General features: G+C 36.0%; 1 long non-coding RNA gene across 1 annotated transcript; it reads left to right on the forward strand.

The window, feature by feature from the left end:
• The first annotated feature begins 13,773 nt into the window (after window positions 1–13,773).
• On the forward strand, window positions 13,774–16,958 carry LOC130049829 (uncharacterized). Its single transcript, XR_008798175.1, has 2 exons — window positions 13,774–14,007; window positions 16,802–16,958. It is a non-coding gene; the product is annotated as an uncharacterized LOC130049829 (long non-coding RNA).
• The last annotated feature ends 386 nt before the right edge of the window (window positions 16,959–17,344 follow it).

The raw sequence follows: 17,344 nt of genomic DNA on the forward strand, positions 1-17,344 counted from the left end.
TCCGGATGATAACTCGAAATTTTTAAATTTGAATCAAATGAAACTTGGATATATTGTTGGATACCAGCAAGGTCCCTATTGATTTTGGAGGAAAAGGGTCAAAGGTCAAGGTCACTGACCGAAAAATAGATTGAAAACTTCAGACAAATATGGTTTCTGGACAGTAACTCGAAAAGTTTAAAACTGAAATTAGTTCTTCACAATTATAAATATGCCACAACATTCCTGACCCGTCCGTGCTTGTATGACGAGGGGCATATTGCTTTGCACCTATCGGTCGGTTTGTCGGTAGACCACCTATTTTCTGCTCAATATCTTTGGAAATATTCACTTCATCGTCATGACATTTCATATGTGGGTTGGTTATGTGTAGAAGACGATCCCAATTGATTTTCAGGTCAAGGGTCAATCCACTCCGGATATATTAATATTCTGTCCGATCAATATCTTGAGAACCCTTTGCTTAACTGTCATCAAACTTGTTACACTGTTACATTCTAAAGAGTGGCCCCTATTGATTTTAGGCCACGTGGTCAAAGATCAATCAAACCTTAACATAGGTAGATATTGCCTGCTCAATATCTTGAGAACTCTTTGCTTGACAGACATCACACTTGGTACATTGATACATCATGAAGAGTAAATGACCCCTATGGATTTTGAGGTCACATGGTCAAAGGCCAAGGGTCAATCTACTTTAGTCATAGGAAGATATTGTATGCCCAATATCTTACTTAATTTTGGCACTGCTTTCAATTAAATGATTCACGTGTGCATCCCTTTTCAATTTAGTCTCACGGGGGGGGGGGGGGGGTATGAAAGGTGAAGATAACCAACAATAATCAATCCGATAGCTCCTATAAGGAATACAAAATAGAGAGTTGGACAAGCACGGACCCCTGGATATACCAGAGGTGGGATCAGGTGCCTATGTGTTACAAACATTTCGTGTTAAAGATTATTTTGTCTTGAAAATTTGAATAAACGTCAGAGTTCCTAGTGCGCCAATATTACACGCCCACCTATCTTTTGTACTGCTTGTAGGAGTTACGGAATTAATCACTGTTCGTTATCTTCACCTTTCATGCTATGACAAAGTTATCCTAACGTGTTTGAATACCCCATGTTATATTTCATCACAGTCTCCAGCTTGAATATTACGTGTGGCACTGCACAATGCCGTCGCATTTATGATAGGCGTACTATTTTAAAATAATCAATTTTCAATGCTTCATGCACATATACCTAGTTATTTGACGGATTTTCCACAAACGTGAGCTTTTGATTATGATTGATGAATTGCTATTTTATTTTTGTTGATTGCGAATTGTCTTTAAACACAACTTCAAAGTCAGTGTTCCCGATCTACTAACAACACATGGTGTTGGTGTAGGGGGATTATCATTAAGTGTTTGAGTGTATGCCAAGTTTGAGTGTATGCCAAGTAACATTTGCATGTGATTTCGTGTAATCTGCTGGCAGCACATGGTATAGAAGGATTATCATATTTGAATGTACCCAAAGTAACATATCGATGTGACCACGTGTAATCTGTTAACGTCACACGGTGTGTGAGGGTTATCATCTAGTGTCTGAGTGTACCCCAAAGTAACATACCCGTGTGATAATACATAACCTGTTCGGATTTTTGGTCATATTCAAAACTGATAATTGGCGAACTTGATTGGTGAGGTGGTGAAACATTAGGGTTCAGTTAAAAATTTGTTGTAGAAAACTGAATGTTGATTGATAGAAGTATCTAAATGTTAAAGGGCATTAATTCTAACGTCATTTTAAAACTCTACATGGTCAAAGCTGTATGATCCGATATTCATGTGTTATTTTTGTGCAGAATTGTTTTAAAGCAGATTAATTAGAAAGCAGATTAATTAGTTTTTAAAATTATTCACTTTCCCTTACTTACATGGTTGAAAACATTTGCATGTAAAAGAAAACAATGATACGACTACCTAAAAAGTAATTATAACGGGTACGCATCAATCATACATTGTCTGTTTCTGTTATGCCTTTATAAATTTGGGAATCCCAACATGATGTATATAACTCGGACGCAACTTGACAACTTTCAGGCTGAAATAGCGTAAAACAAGTATTTACTAAGAAGTATTTGATATTTTGTTCTCTTCAACTTATGGCACGGTACTGTTGCAACAAAAATTACACAGCTTTACACACGATAACTACCTCAATTTGAACGTCTGAACTGGACACGTGATTTTCGTGCATCAGATCTAGAAATGGTCAAGTGACGAATGTTTGTAAACACCTATTTAAATGATTCTAGTTAAAACAGATGAAATAATGTATGACATGTCGTACTGCCTCAAAAATACGTACGTGCGACAATTTAACAGCATTTTTACAAGGTGGAATGAGCCTTATTTCTTGATCAGGTAAATGGAGTAATCCGTAGTGAAAATCAGTGTGACAAGAACGGCCTAACAATTGGTATGAAACACGTCAGAAAGCACTTGACCCAATGATAGGATGTATTGGCAAACTAGATCGTTATAACGACCACAGAATTTGCGAAATGCTGACTTTTAAAGGAGATTGTTTGATATGTTTTCTGGGCCATATCATTGAAATTAATTAATATCCTACATTGCTAAATCTCCGGAGACCAGGATTCCGGAGAGAAAATCCCCCCCCCCCCCTCCCGCGCGCTGGCCGCCCCGGTCAATAAGGAGATGATTTATAAAAGTACCAGCATAACTTATTAAAGCTCATTTTTTATCAATGTTTACAGTAGATAGAAAACGAGATATATGTGACATATATTTGTATGTATAGATTTATATATGCAGCTTGTAGATATAGAAAAGAAAACAGAGTTTCTATTTTTAGATCACCTGAATTCATTCAGGTGACCTATTGCTATCTCTTTTTGTCCGTCGTCGTTCGTCGTGCGTTAACATTTGAGCATCTTCAGCTTCTCTGAAACCCCTGAACCAATTTCAACCAATTTTGGCATATAGCATCTGTGGGTGGAGGGGAACAAAAATTGTGAAATTCGTGGTCCCTGGGGCCTGAGGTGTGGGGCAAAAACCATCAAAATGAGTGTAATTTTAAAAAATCTTCTTCTTTACTCCTGGACATCAAGAAGCCAAACTGTGGGCATAATTATAATGAGCGTTGAGCCCTCTACCAAAATTGTGAAATTCATGGCCCCTGGGGCAGAGGTTCTTGTGTTAGGGTGGGGCTCTATTCGTCATATAGTGAAAATGTAGAAATTCTTTGAAAATCTTCTTCTCTGTCTCTGGGTATTAAGTAGACAAACTAATAGCATGGTAATGATGAGCAAGGATGCCTCTTTTTACCCCCCGCAACAAGTTGTGGGGGGGGGGGGGGGGGTATACTGGAATCGGGTTGTCCGTCTGTCCGTCCGTCTGTAGACGCAATGGTTTCCGGCCTCTAAAGCATTATCCTTTCCACCTACCGTCACCATATCATATATATGGACTACCCATGGGATGAAGATGTTTCCTATCGATTTTGGGGTCAAAAGGTCAAAGGTCAAGCACACTGGACATCGAAGTAGCAATATGGTTTCCGGGCTCTAAAGTGTTATCCTTTCCACCTACAGTCACCATATCATACATATGGACTACCCATGGGATGAAGATGTTCCCTATCGATTTTGGGGTCAAAAGGTCAAAGGTCAAGCGCACTGGACATTGAAGTAGCAATATGGTTTCCGGGCTCTAAAGCGTTATCCTTTCCACCTACAGTCACCATATCAAACATATGGACTACCCATGGGATGAAGATGTTTCCTATCGATTTTGGGGTCAAAAGGTCAAAGGTCAAGCGCACTGGACATTGAAGTAGCAATATGGTTTCCGGGCTCTAAAGCGTTATCCTTTCCACCTACAGTCACCATATCATATATATGGACTACCCATGAGATGAAGATGATCCCTATCGATTTTGGGGTCAAAAGGTCAAAGGTCACGCACACTGGACATTGAAGTAGCAATATGGTTTCTGGGCTCTAAAGCGTTATCCTTTCCATCTACAGTCACCATATCATACATATGGACTACCCATGGGATGAAGATGTTCCCTATCGATTTTGGGGTCAAAAGCCAAAGGTCATGCGCACTGGACATCGAAGTAGCAACACTCAGAAAAGAGGTAGTTTATACCTATTACCAACACCCTTTGGGAGATTGGGGTAAGCGGGGGGTATTCTTAGTGAGCATTGCTCACAGTACCTCTTGTTAAAAATTGTGAAATTCATGGGCCCTGGATCAGGGGTTCTGGTGCTAGGATGGGGCTCTATAAGTCATATAGTGAAAATGCATTATTTCTTTGAAAATCTTCTTCTCTGTCCTTGGGTATTAAGTAGACAAACCAATAGTATGATAATGATGATCAAGGATGCTTCTTTCAAAACTGAAAGAGCAAGGTACATTAAGGCCCAAATTTCGCCACAAAATTAGGATAAATTTAAAATGTGGTTTCACTTGGTTTAATCATTATGATTATGCACTAGGGCATTAACCCTGATGATACATGTGGAAATTAGTGACGTAATATGTTCTGTGACGTCATTTTCCTTATCTCCGATTGACATGATTTACCGAAATCGCCGAAATTAGCCGTTTTTATGCCTTTGAAACCATTTTTAAGATGGAGCACATGCAACAACCACAAAGATATTTTGTGTACAAATTAATCATGTTGAAAGTCAGTAATGAGCAAAATTTCGACTTGGTTGGTAAATGAGCAGACTATTAAATTTAACGTTTAACCATTTCCCGCGTTCATCTGTAATACAAATTTCAACGTTGGTGGTGTTCATATATACAAGTTTAATGAATAAATAATATGCATATGTACAGCATATTAAATTTTATAAGACTCTACGTAGTTTGCATTGAAGAAGATAGTGTGTAATCAGAGAATTGGAATCTTCGACACAGATATTTCCGATTCCAATTTTACTCGTTTTATGTTTGATATAGATACGCAACGATATCAACGCAATTAATGTAACACATGACAAAGTTCAATCACATATTCTTTTTTATCATAGATGGTTTATGATATGAATTATCCCTCTTAATTGGAGTGCATATACTGTGGCGGCTACAATGCGTATCTAAATACATGTCTAAATATGCCTTGCCAGTCATAATATTCTACCGTACATGTATGCTAATTATAACTTATTGGGTATGTTGCATGTGTAATTTCAAATGCTATTCTAATATTGTATTAAGCATTATGTCAGACACATCTAATGATTGTCCATCTGAATTAAAAACCCACTCATGATACATAATACGTATGTTACTAAGTAAGAATTTTATTATGGCTTTGGCCTGGCTTTTAAAAAAAAATGCACGTCTTCAACCGAATGCAGTCTTTGTTTATAAAATAAAAAGTTTTATAATATCGAAAATGAAAGCGCGATAGCTTAATCGGTACCTTTATACCAGAGCATAATAGTGCGAGAGTTTTAATGCAAAATTCGGTTATATTTTCCCCGTAAAAATTGAATTAGTAGCAAGTCAAACATACAGAATTTAGAATTTTATATTTCACATTGAAAAAACGCTTTAGCGACACTTTCGTGATTTAAAAAAATTGCCACCGCCGACAGCTTATATTGCTTTAAATATATACATTTGAAAATCAATTCATTACAATATATTGTTCATTATTTACATGCTGCAGTACCTGTAGTTTTATGACATGCATGTTTCCTATCAAAACAATTCCAACTTTATCGATCTGTCGTTTATATTACAAAGTTGTCGAACTCATTTAGGAGAGGTTATTCCATGATATATATGGTAATGGAATATTCGCATCTACCCTGCTCTAAGAGTGAATGTTGGTAGTTGATAGATGAACAATGTAGTATTTAGATATTTAAATCATTACTCATTTGTAAGCTAAAAGATAAAGTATACGCTTGTATTGTGTGTTCAAAGAGGACAAAACCCGGTGAACGCAGATCATTACATGTAAAAAATAGATTAAAAAAACATTTCTTAACAAACATTTTTAGTAGAAACGAACGACTCTGACTGCATTTGCAATCAATGTCAACATATCTACAACTCTAATCGTTTCATGCTTAAATTTTCACAAGCATTCAGTACTACCACAAGGGGGGGGGATAAATCAAAATTCGCATGTAAAATTTATGGAAAAACTACATCCTCAAAACAAAAGAATGTGTGGGCCAAATTCCCCTGTTGCTTCGTCGCTGTAATAATTATTTGTTTATAAAATCGCCTTACATTTGTCGATAACTGACGCACGTGTTCTGTGATATAGTCTTATTTAAAAATACATGATAGCTAGTCATTGGTTACTATTTTCATCATTAAATCGTGGAACTGGTGTTGAAGTATTAGAACGCGATTTTCACACATAAGGAGAACTTTCTTTTCCTACATTTACACTTTAACCATCCCACTCACCGTCGGTTACTTAGCATTTAGTGGCATGTGCACAAAACACCGCTTAATGACTATATCCGAATCATGCGCGGATCTAGAGTGGAGGTCCGGACACCCCCTCCCCTCTGGAATTAAAGTTGCATGTCATTTGTACGCAAAGTAACGAGGACTAAACCAGAGCACAATATTATCATTTGTATAAAACTGGAACGATTGTTTGATATCCTTTTCCCAATATACATAATTACCGGTGATTAATGTAAACATTCTAACCAAGCAGTATTCTTGGCTTTTTTCAATTTAAATTTCACTAGAAATCTTTGTGGAAATAATGTAAGTTCTCAACAAAGCACAGGAATTTGAACACAGTGCGGTAATAATATATTAATTTTAGCAAAGCATGCTATTTTGTAGCATTAAAGTATGAACACTCGATATTTTCTTTGTTTAAACTTCAAATAATTCAAATAACCGACTTTATAGAAATAAAGTAAAAGTATTGAACAATTGTTCAATGTGTTGTAATCGTACGCTACCATTATTTGGAGACGGTAGTGAAATGAAGAATTCAAACATAACTCTCCGAAATTTCGCTGCATTTAGATATATGAAGTACGTCAGTCGCGTGTCATTTACTACAAAAGAAAATCACATATTCCCAGATCCATGGAAACCATGCAGAAAGTACCCTGAATAGGTGTCTGACAAAATCAAGTGACGAAGTCCTTGTACACAACGATGGCTTCGAAAAACGTGTGCCGGTCATGGTCACGGTATGATGATATCGTGGCACTTTTGCACGATGATGAATATCTAATATGAATGCAAGATCGAATAAAACTTAATGGCTGTTTTATAATAATTTAATTATTTACATATTGTTAAGTATAATATTTTCTACAATTTTACGTTCTGTAGTAATTTTCTTGAGATCGATTATGTGAACAACGTGAACAAGCATACGATATGTCTCCGAGTAAAACATTACTTAACCGCCGAGTTTCACCTGAAAAAAAAACAACTATTTGGTAAACAATGCGCACCCCTTTTTCACACCAAAAATCCTTGAAAAAAAGTGCATATCATATTCGACAAAGTGCGGTACTATGTTACACATCGATGTATTCTTCATGATATTCAAGCATAAATATGATGGTTTGATGAGAGAATCAGGAAAAAGAGGCTAGATTTGGTTATAAGATTTTCATTTATTTGTCTCAAATGAACAATTTGCATCTAGATTTTTCCCGGACCCCCACCCTCTTTGAGAGGGGACAAGTCCCTGTCGCACTCTTCCCCTCGTCGCATCGCGACTCGGCCGTCTACTTTCAGCAGCCGGACGAGTCACAAATCAGCAGGACTAGTAAATTATAGATTCTTGTAGTCCTTTTCACTAGTATAGTGAAAAAACTTAGTGTCATAAACAGATTAGATCTGACACCTTTCATTATTTTGACAATTGCTGGAAAATATAAATATCTTTGACTGACGGCATTATATATGCTGATGCACTGTCATAGTGATTGACTTTGGTACTGTTAATAGACAGTCTCTGCTTCATTCATCATTAGAAACTGGCCGAAAAGGAATTGTTGAATGATTTATTAGATAGGGAAACCAAAGTTGTTTTCATATCTCCGACTAAATCGGCATGTATCAAAAGGTAGAGGGGGTAAAAAATATACGATCTTCTCCAATTTAAAAAAAGTTCGTTTTATAATATTTCTTTTCACATATATTCTGAATGAATTTCATGTTCTTTTTACTACATGTACAGTTCAATGTAGCATTGGTTAGTACGTGTTCCTTTGCTGAAAACATTTAGTGCGCTCGAAAAAAAAAAAAAGAACAAAGTGTACATATACACACAAGAATAACTTTAGGCAACCACGCGCTACGTACATATATGATATTCATTTAATTTAGATTAAAACAATGCAAATTGTATGCAAATATAAATACAAAGTTAAAACTGAATGAATATATATGGGTTGCTCTACAATTCTTAGATACAATTACACTGATCGTCCTTCAAATCACAGCATCCGCCGCATCGAATCATCTACAATTGATTAAATCTTTCGGAAAAAATCAATTAAACTTTTCAAATAAAAATCATAGTGCACATTTGTTTAATAAAACTGAGAGCATATGGCGACATAAATTGGATTATTTTCATATTGAGTTCATGACACAGTATTCTTGTTCATGACGTCGCATAAAGTAACGTCAAAATGGCACAACGTAATCGTAAACTATACTGTACTTACATTTGTATTATACATAAATAAAGCTTTTTACGAAGACATCATAACCATTTTATGGAAGTATACACCATATGAAAGAATTTTGAGGAATATCATTTATGCTCGGAACACGAAAAGTTTCGGAATGAAATTTAAAACTCCCACTTCATTTGCCGTCATAGAAGGTATATGATAAATTGTAGCATTGACGTTTTTAAGAAGTACATTTTAAAATCATTTCCCAGGTGTTGTTATTCAGAACTGTACATCCCACCCAAAACACTTAATTCCTTCATATTCCTGTGCTGAACTTTAACCCCCTCCTGTGGCCCCTCTATTAGAGTGAGGGGTGATGGTTTATACACTCTAGAATATCAAAATGTTTTGTATAGTAATATCATAAATTGCAGCATTGTAGTTTTTGAGAAGATTTTAAAATATTTACTCCATTATATTCTTATGCTGAACTTTGACCTCCTCCTGGGGTCCCCGGTATTGGTCCGATGGTCATGGCTTGAACAATTTAGATTCTACACTTTATATAGAAGCTTTGGTGCAGTGGTTGTAGAGAAGTAAAATATGTGAAAAGTTTACAGACGGACGGACGACGGTCAACGGGTGATCAGAAGAACTCTCTTGAAATTTCGGTTCGATGAGCTAAAACATTATGGAAAAATCATTTTAAAAATATCACAGAAAACCTGTTCTGAGACAACCAAAAACAAAAAAAATAATACAAACGACTGGTAGCACTTCATTTAAAACATTTTTCTCTCAATGAGCCACATCTTCTCGTGGTGGCGTTCAATTGATGCCATCAGATTTTGATTCTGTTCTTGCAAGTTTTGCATACAATTTGTGGTCTCGCTTATCTTATGTTTCTTGGATACCTGCACAGATGCTGATGTACCGGAAGTTGTTCTGTCGGAGTGTGGAGGTTTATCATCATCAGAAGTAGCTTTTCTTTACGTCCGGTATCAAAGGGAACTTTGGTGGAAGCTTTACTGCCGTAAACTTGACTGAATACCTCAAAATATTTCGAAAGTATGTGTACTGTTCCAAGTTTTAGAATTGTCATCATTCACTTCTTTGAACATTTTTAAAGAGATTTCCTTTCGTTGATAATTTGTAATTTTGAGGCAAAGATTCCCATTTTCCGCATTTATTCTGCCCCCTCCCCACCCCCAATATCGTGTGCTTTCACCCCTGTAAATTTGTCTTTTTTTTCTGAAGTCGCAAGTCAATAAGAAGTCGTTCATCGCTCTCACTTCACAAATGCATTGTCTATAATAAAATTGAGTTTTTCTAAGAGAAGAGTGACATTCTACGAGATTTACAACCATGCCATTTGATATTTTTATTGTTTGTCACCACACTTTGTATCTTCACAGACATAATTCATCCATAATGCCGAAAAACATTTTGTGTTTTCACAACTGGACATAAAAAAATAGTCAAGATTTTTATCTGCTAAAGATTTTGGAGAATGATTCTCCAAAAAGTTCCAATGCACCTGAGAGCTACAGTCAGATGCAGAGGCACTTGTGTCTGAAGTCTTTGGTGAAGATTCACTGAGGGCAATCCCGGCATTACTTCTCTAATCACTGCTCTGATATCTGGATCTAAAATGAAGATTGAGAGAAATTGCATGTGCGGGTATTCAGATTGCTTCTTTTTAGCCGAGTTGCGTAGCAAATCTCAGCTATTAAATTGGCAAAGGATGGGCGTCCAGTCGCGGCTTCCTCAATTAGCTTGTCCGGTCTCTAACGTTCATACTGTTTGGTGCATCTTTGTCAGACTTACATAGTAAACATGATCACATCCAAAAGAGGAAAGTTCCTATTTATTTTGAGGTCAAAAGGTCAAGGTCACTTTGTCACTAAGCTTGACTGATTTGAGCTTGTCCGGTCTCTAACTTTCATACTACTAGGGGCATCTTTGTGAAACTTACATAACATCCAAAAGAACAACCTTCCTCTTTATTTTGAGGTCAAAAGGTCAAAGTTACTAAATGCCATAGATTTGAGCTTGTCCGGTCTCTAACTTTCATACTACGTGATGCGTCTTTGTCAGACTTGCATATTTTGATCACATCTAAAAGAGGAAGGTTCCTATTTATTTTGAGGTCAAAGGTCAAGGTCTCTTTTTCACTATATACTGTCGATTTGAGCTTGCCTCTTAACTTTTATACATGTACTTCCTGGTACATGTTTATCAGACTTCAAATCCTGATGACATTCAAGATTCATGTTGCTTTTGAAATCCAAAGGTCAAGGTCATTATCTCACTAAATACCTATTGCAGCCATTCAAAGTTTCATACTTATAAACTGTATCAAATACGTGCATGTTCTTACTTCGTTAATGCAAGCGTGCATAATTTTTAAACTGCAACTCGGCCATACGCATCTTTGATGCGTTTTAACGATTTCTTGAATTTAGAAATGAAAGGTGAAGATAACGAACAGTGATAACGTTCAGAACAGATGATAAAAGTAAAAATGTCAATGTCATGATTTCTGTGGAATATTTCACCGTCAGATAAACATTTTATATCGAACAGAGTCATCTTTTTTAACAGAGTCATCTTTTATAAAGACTGACAGAATCGTCATTTCACACATGGATTTTTGTACTCTCTGATGACCAGGAACGATGACATTAACTGTATACACTTCAAGATTGGGTTTTTATTATTATTTAAATTGTTACTCATACCTCGTGTTTTTATGCCCCCGAGATCGAAGATCGGGGGCATATTGTTTTTGTCCTGTCAGTCATTCTGTAATTATGTCATTCTGTCTGAAACTTTAACCTTGCTAATAACTCACGCACAGCTCTTATCCTTAGACGAATTTGACTCCACCTTTTTGGCACACTGTTTTTCCCAATAATAGCTCTAAAATTCCTTGTTATTTCGAATTTCAAACACTTCGGTTGAGCATCACTGAAGAAACATTATTTGTCGAAATGCGCATCTGGTGCATCAACATTGGTACCGTATAAGTTTTAAAATGTAACTTTTTTTTAAAAATTAAAACATGCCAACTTTTTATTTACAGAACTGCACCTAACACACCTAAACGACCCACTTTAGTACATTTAAAACTCATTTCATTTTAGATAAACATTTTGGACTTTTTTATTACCACTGGATTTAGTATTTTACCCGGTATTGTTTCAGGATTCACAGGTCTATTTTAATACCTGAGTGAGTAAAATTATAGAATCTGATTCTTTTATTCGTATACCCAGTTGTTAAATGCGGGTTGTTTTGTGGGGTTGGGGGGGGGGGGTTGGTGTTTTTTTTTAATTACGACTTCTTTTCATAATTGCAGCCTGTCGTCCGAAATGGAAGACACGGTGGATAATCTTTCCACCAGCCAGATATGCGAAAGGTTAATCATTTTCTTACATTTTTATTATTACAGTAAAAACAATCATCTCTATGATAAATGTAACGCACGTGGTATCTGATCTTGATCATCACACATTATCTCCCTTTCAGCCCAAAGATGGATACAGAGGAGGAAAAAAAATCTCGTAAGTATTAAATTTAAATTCTACGGAAATAAAATTAAAAAGATTTCAAAAACTGTCAGACTAATTATTCTGCTGATCCTTTCTTTTTAATCAAACACTATGTATAAATACAACTTCTTTTTATAAAATCGTTATTCTTTCTCTCAGTCATCCGGGAAGCTTGGAGACGGTGGATAATGTGTAAGTAATTATAAATTCACTTTTTCTGGTAATTCATTTATGTAGAGGATATCTATATTGCGTGTTTTGATATTTGGTTTATCCAACAAGTTGATACGGTGTATTTATTCGCGAGGCTTGTCGAGCGAATAAATACACCATATCAACGAGTTGGATAAACCAAATATCAAAATACGCAATTATAGATGTTCTATTTATATCGTACGTCTTCTTTTCACTTAATTTTGAGATGATCCCCAGTATGGTAGAAACAGCTGATTGAATTTGTTTTGAATCCGTGGCTCGGACGTCGTGCTTAATCTGTCTACCTTACGCGGGAAAAAATAGTGCGCTTATAAACCATTAATATACAGTACAAATGGTCATTTTTATGAAAGAAACCATGGCTGAAAATTGTTTTAGAAGGGATTGTAGTTTATAAGTAATAATAGTTTTGCCATTCCAACAAAGTAACAACTATTGACCGAGTATTTATTTTTTGACGTAGGCCTGACATTCTGACAAAAGTTTGATGTCGTCGTTTTGAAATAAACATGTGTAATAACGATCAATGAAAGTAATATTTTAATGCAGCTTTATTAGAATGTTCAACAGTTTACAATGAAAAGTAGAAGTGTTTGTGCATTTGGATTTTATTTACGTAGTTTCTTTGGATCTAAGGACAAGAGAAAATCCCGAGGCACTTTAAATAGGCCTAGCTGTTGAGATTTGTTACATTTAGGTTAATGTGCTCCAGAAAAATAGAGACTGTGCTTGTGAATACTTGGTAGCCCAGCATGTCGAGGTACTTTCGATTAGGCTTGTCCAGTAGGCGGTCGATTCCTTGTCGATGATAATAGTGTGCACATATTTTTGTTTTCTGATCGTAATTTTTGAGTAGTTACAGACCGAGTTGGCATTTTTGTGGCCGGTAACTTGCATTATATGTCAGTTGGGGCAACATCATTTTAATTTTGCTATAAAAGAAATTCTAAATAAATACAGAATAATAAGTTTTACGCTTTATTTCATGCATGGATATGCATAAACACACAAAATATGTCACCGAAGCGGGGACAGTGTCAAAAGTAGTTCGGACCGTAAGTGCTTTATCAAACGGGCGTGTGATAAAGCTAATGCTTTATCTCACTCTCAATATACACCACACGTATGAGATAAAATACGGAGATTAAACAACAGAAGAACCACTCTATATAGTTTCCCAGTATGAATGATTATCATACAGACAATATTAATGTTATTCTAATTAAAAAAAAAAAATTCTTTACAGTATTGTTATTTCGTCTAACAATGTCAGCGAGGGATGCAAGGAGCGGTAAAGAGGATCCGCTAGGACGACCTACGTCATCCTTATGAATATTTATTATCTTACTTTCGATTTTGAATTCCACGTGACGTGTTTCTGATAGAAATGGACGATCATGGAACGTAAACAGCATAAATGGGAGAATTTATGGACTTCTGTCACTGAGGACGGATATCACGGTTACGTCAGTTCCCTATACAAAGCCGAACAAGTCCGAAAGGACTTTGAAATAGAGAAATGCCTTGCCTTCGTTTCAGGGAAACGGGAATCTAATTTCGGCAATCACGGTCATGGTTAGTAAAATAGTATACGTACTCCCGATAGTGAATAATCATTGAAGGATGTTCGTGCAGTCTCTCTCTCTCTCTCTCTCACTGCACTTGTGAGAAACGAGATGTATTGTAACAATGGTTTTTTACAGTTCCAACAAAAACAATTTCACAAGAACAACTTGCTCATTTTGCTTTTTTTGTTTTGGTACACGTTATCTACTTCATTTTTAACAATTCATGTCTTATCTTAATGTAAAGTTACTATAATTTTATAAACTGAACATATTTGTAAATGATGCTGAACAAATGTTAAGGTTTTCAATGCCTGGATACCACAGAAAATAATACATTTTAATCATATATTTAAGACTTTCTTAAATTGTAGCCTTACCTTTGGAAGATATGTGTATGTTCTTTCTATAAATGGTGAATAAAGTGCACCGCCACGGCACATGATACGCCCGTCACATATTGTTAACAGTATAGATTGTACCCATTAAAACATTTTTTTTAATATCACCTTAATTAAATGTCACAGTGACCTTAAAGTAGGATGCGACACACCTTCTACCTAAGATGCATTAGTTGACCAATTTTGGTGATTCTAGGACTAATAGTTTTCAAGTTATGAGCCGGACAAGTTTTTGCCATATATGGCCATATCTTCTTAATGAAAAGTCACAGTGGCCTGGTTTTAATGAGCGACACACCTTCTACCCAAGATGTATCTACAGACAAAGGTTGATGATTCTAGGCCTTGTCGTATTTAAGTTACGGGTCGGACACGAAAAAGCTAACAGACGGACGGACAGACGGATATCTTCTTAATGAAAAGTCACAGTGACCTGGTTTTAATGTGCGACACACCTTCTACCCAAGATGTATCTACAGACAAAGTTTGATGATTCTAAGCCTTGTAGTATTTAAGTTAAGGGTCGGACACGAAAAAGCTAACAGACGGACGGACAGACGGATATCTTCTTAATGAAAAGTCACAGTGACCTGGTTTTAATGTGTGACACACCTTCTACCCAGGATGTATCTACAGACAAAGTTTGATGATTCTAGGCCTTGTAGTACTTAAGTTACGGGTCGGACACGAAAAAGCTAACAGACGGACGGACAGACGGATATCTTCTTACTGAAAAGTCACAGTGACCTGGTTTTAATGTGTGACACACCTTCTACCCAGGATGTATCTACAGACAAAGTTTGATGATTCTAGGCCTTGTAGTATTTAAGTTACGGGTCGGACACGAAAAAGCTAACACACGGACGGACAGACAGACGGACAGACGGACGGACATGAACGCCATACCATAATACGTCCCGTCTTAAGACGGGCGTATAAAAACCTTGAAGGAGGTATGCTACACCAGAGAAATTTGATGTGGATGAAAAGTGGAAGATATGTACAACAATATTTTGAAGTTGAAAATTTTTAAATTTATTTAATTTTGTCAAAAAATACAGTTTTAGTAGAAAGTAATCTGGAAAAATATTGAAACCCCTGCTTGACTCGAACCTGCGATCTACAGTTCAGCAGTCGGTATTCAAACCTACTGAGCTACTCGGCTAGGTATTGAAATTGACAAGGAAAAGTCAAATATTGTTGATATCGATTTTTTCATCCATGTTTTTACAGGAAGTCAGCCATTATGACGATGTAGAGTTTTACCTTAATGAAAAAGTACTTTGAAGGAATACTTGAAGGAATGCTGGACAACTCGCCCCCAAGACAAATCGCCCCCTCTTAGGACAACTCGCCCTATCTCGGGACAAGTCGCCCCTTCTCAGGACAAGACTCTTCAGAAAACTCGTCTCCAATGATATAAATATATTATCACATTTTATTTTCATTGTGTGTGTGTAATTGTACAAAACTTTACACTTTAAAACCCTATAAAGATACATGTACGTCTTTTTGTTTCATACTTTAACACGAATGGTAAATTCTAATAGAATTATACACAGATTAAATAAGTGCATTTCAAATAAAACTGACATTTTTCATAATTCAATCTGCTAGGAAAATTATATTTACTGATATTCAGGTAATTGATTACATGTCTCCAATATTGAGAAAATGTTGGGTTTTGGGGGGGGGGGTGTATTGATACAGTATGTATACTACATAATTGTAAATGTGAAGCATGAATATTCTGATACATGTAATTATCTTTAAATGCGTTTCGTAACTAATTCCTGTTGAAAAATCATAAAATTCCCATTTTAGAAATTTTATAAGGGCTTTGCTTTACGGATTCTTTTTAAGCGATGATTTCAAAGTGAAAATTACTCTGATGACGAGTACCTTAACGTTTGAAATAAATGTATAACAGCTTGGGGGAAATCAAACAATTAGACTTAAAAAGGGACGAGGATTATTGATAATTAGACTACGTCAGCTGTAGACCAAGCTAATACTCTCCCTATACCAAACGCTAACTTGTTTCCGCTGAAATTATATACTTTACATGTACGTACAAGTGATGATGAATTTACTGAACCCAAACACTGGATACTCACAAAAATCTTTCGTCTTGCATAAAATGACACGAAGTTCAGTGTTTATGTTTTTTTGTCTGTGATGTATATGCTATATATTAGAAATGTATTACCTTTTGCCAATACACCTCTTCGATTTAGACCAAAAATAATAATTGTAAACATGTATGATATAAAGGGGCGATTTATCTCAAGTGAGAGGGCGAGTTGTCCCGAAAAGGGGGCGAGTTGTCCCGAAAAGGGGGCGAGTTGTCTTGGGGGCGAGTTGTCCTGATACCCTTTGAAGTAATCCTGTTTTTAATTACAGAACTGCCAAGTAAATTTCGCTGAAGATTTACTGACATTGGCGACAATGAAACAATAAAATACACTGGCACTCCTTTTAGAATTATTTCCAAATATGAAAGGCATTGTTTGTTTGGAAAAGACAAGAACAAAAAAAGAAAGAGAAACATCAGAACTCAGGCACTATCGGTAAGAATTATATATTTGAAAAATGTTATAGATCATAAAGAATGAACACTGAGATGTAGTATTTCAGAATGTTAAGTTAATATTGTACTATCTTTTAGAGATAGAAACATATTTAAAACATTATTCACTCCACTGGATCTTAGGTCATCTCACTGGATCTTAGGTCACTCTACTGGATCCTACTGTTGTACAGTTACTCTGTACAGTACCCTGCATGGTATAATCACTGTATATGTTAAGAGCCATTATCTGTAAGCATCAAAACATGTGGAAAACGACCGACACAGATTTTCACGAAATTTTACACAAAGTATACATACTTCAGTCCTTTAATCATGACACCTTTAAAAATGGGCTTTGACTCGTGTTTCCATGG

The sequence above is a fragment of the Ostrea edulis genome, chromosome 8, assembly GCF_947568905.1.
Source record: "Ostrea edulis chromosome 8, xbOstEdul1.1, whole genome shotgun sequence".
In the NCBI taxonomy this organism is placed as follows: Eukaryota; Metazoa; Mollusca; class Bivalvia; order Ostreida; family Ostreidae; genus Ostrea; species Ostrea edulis.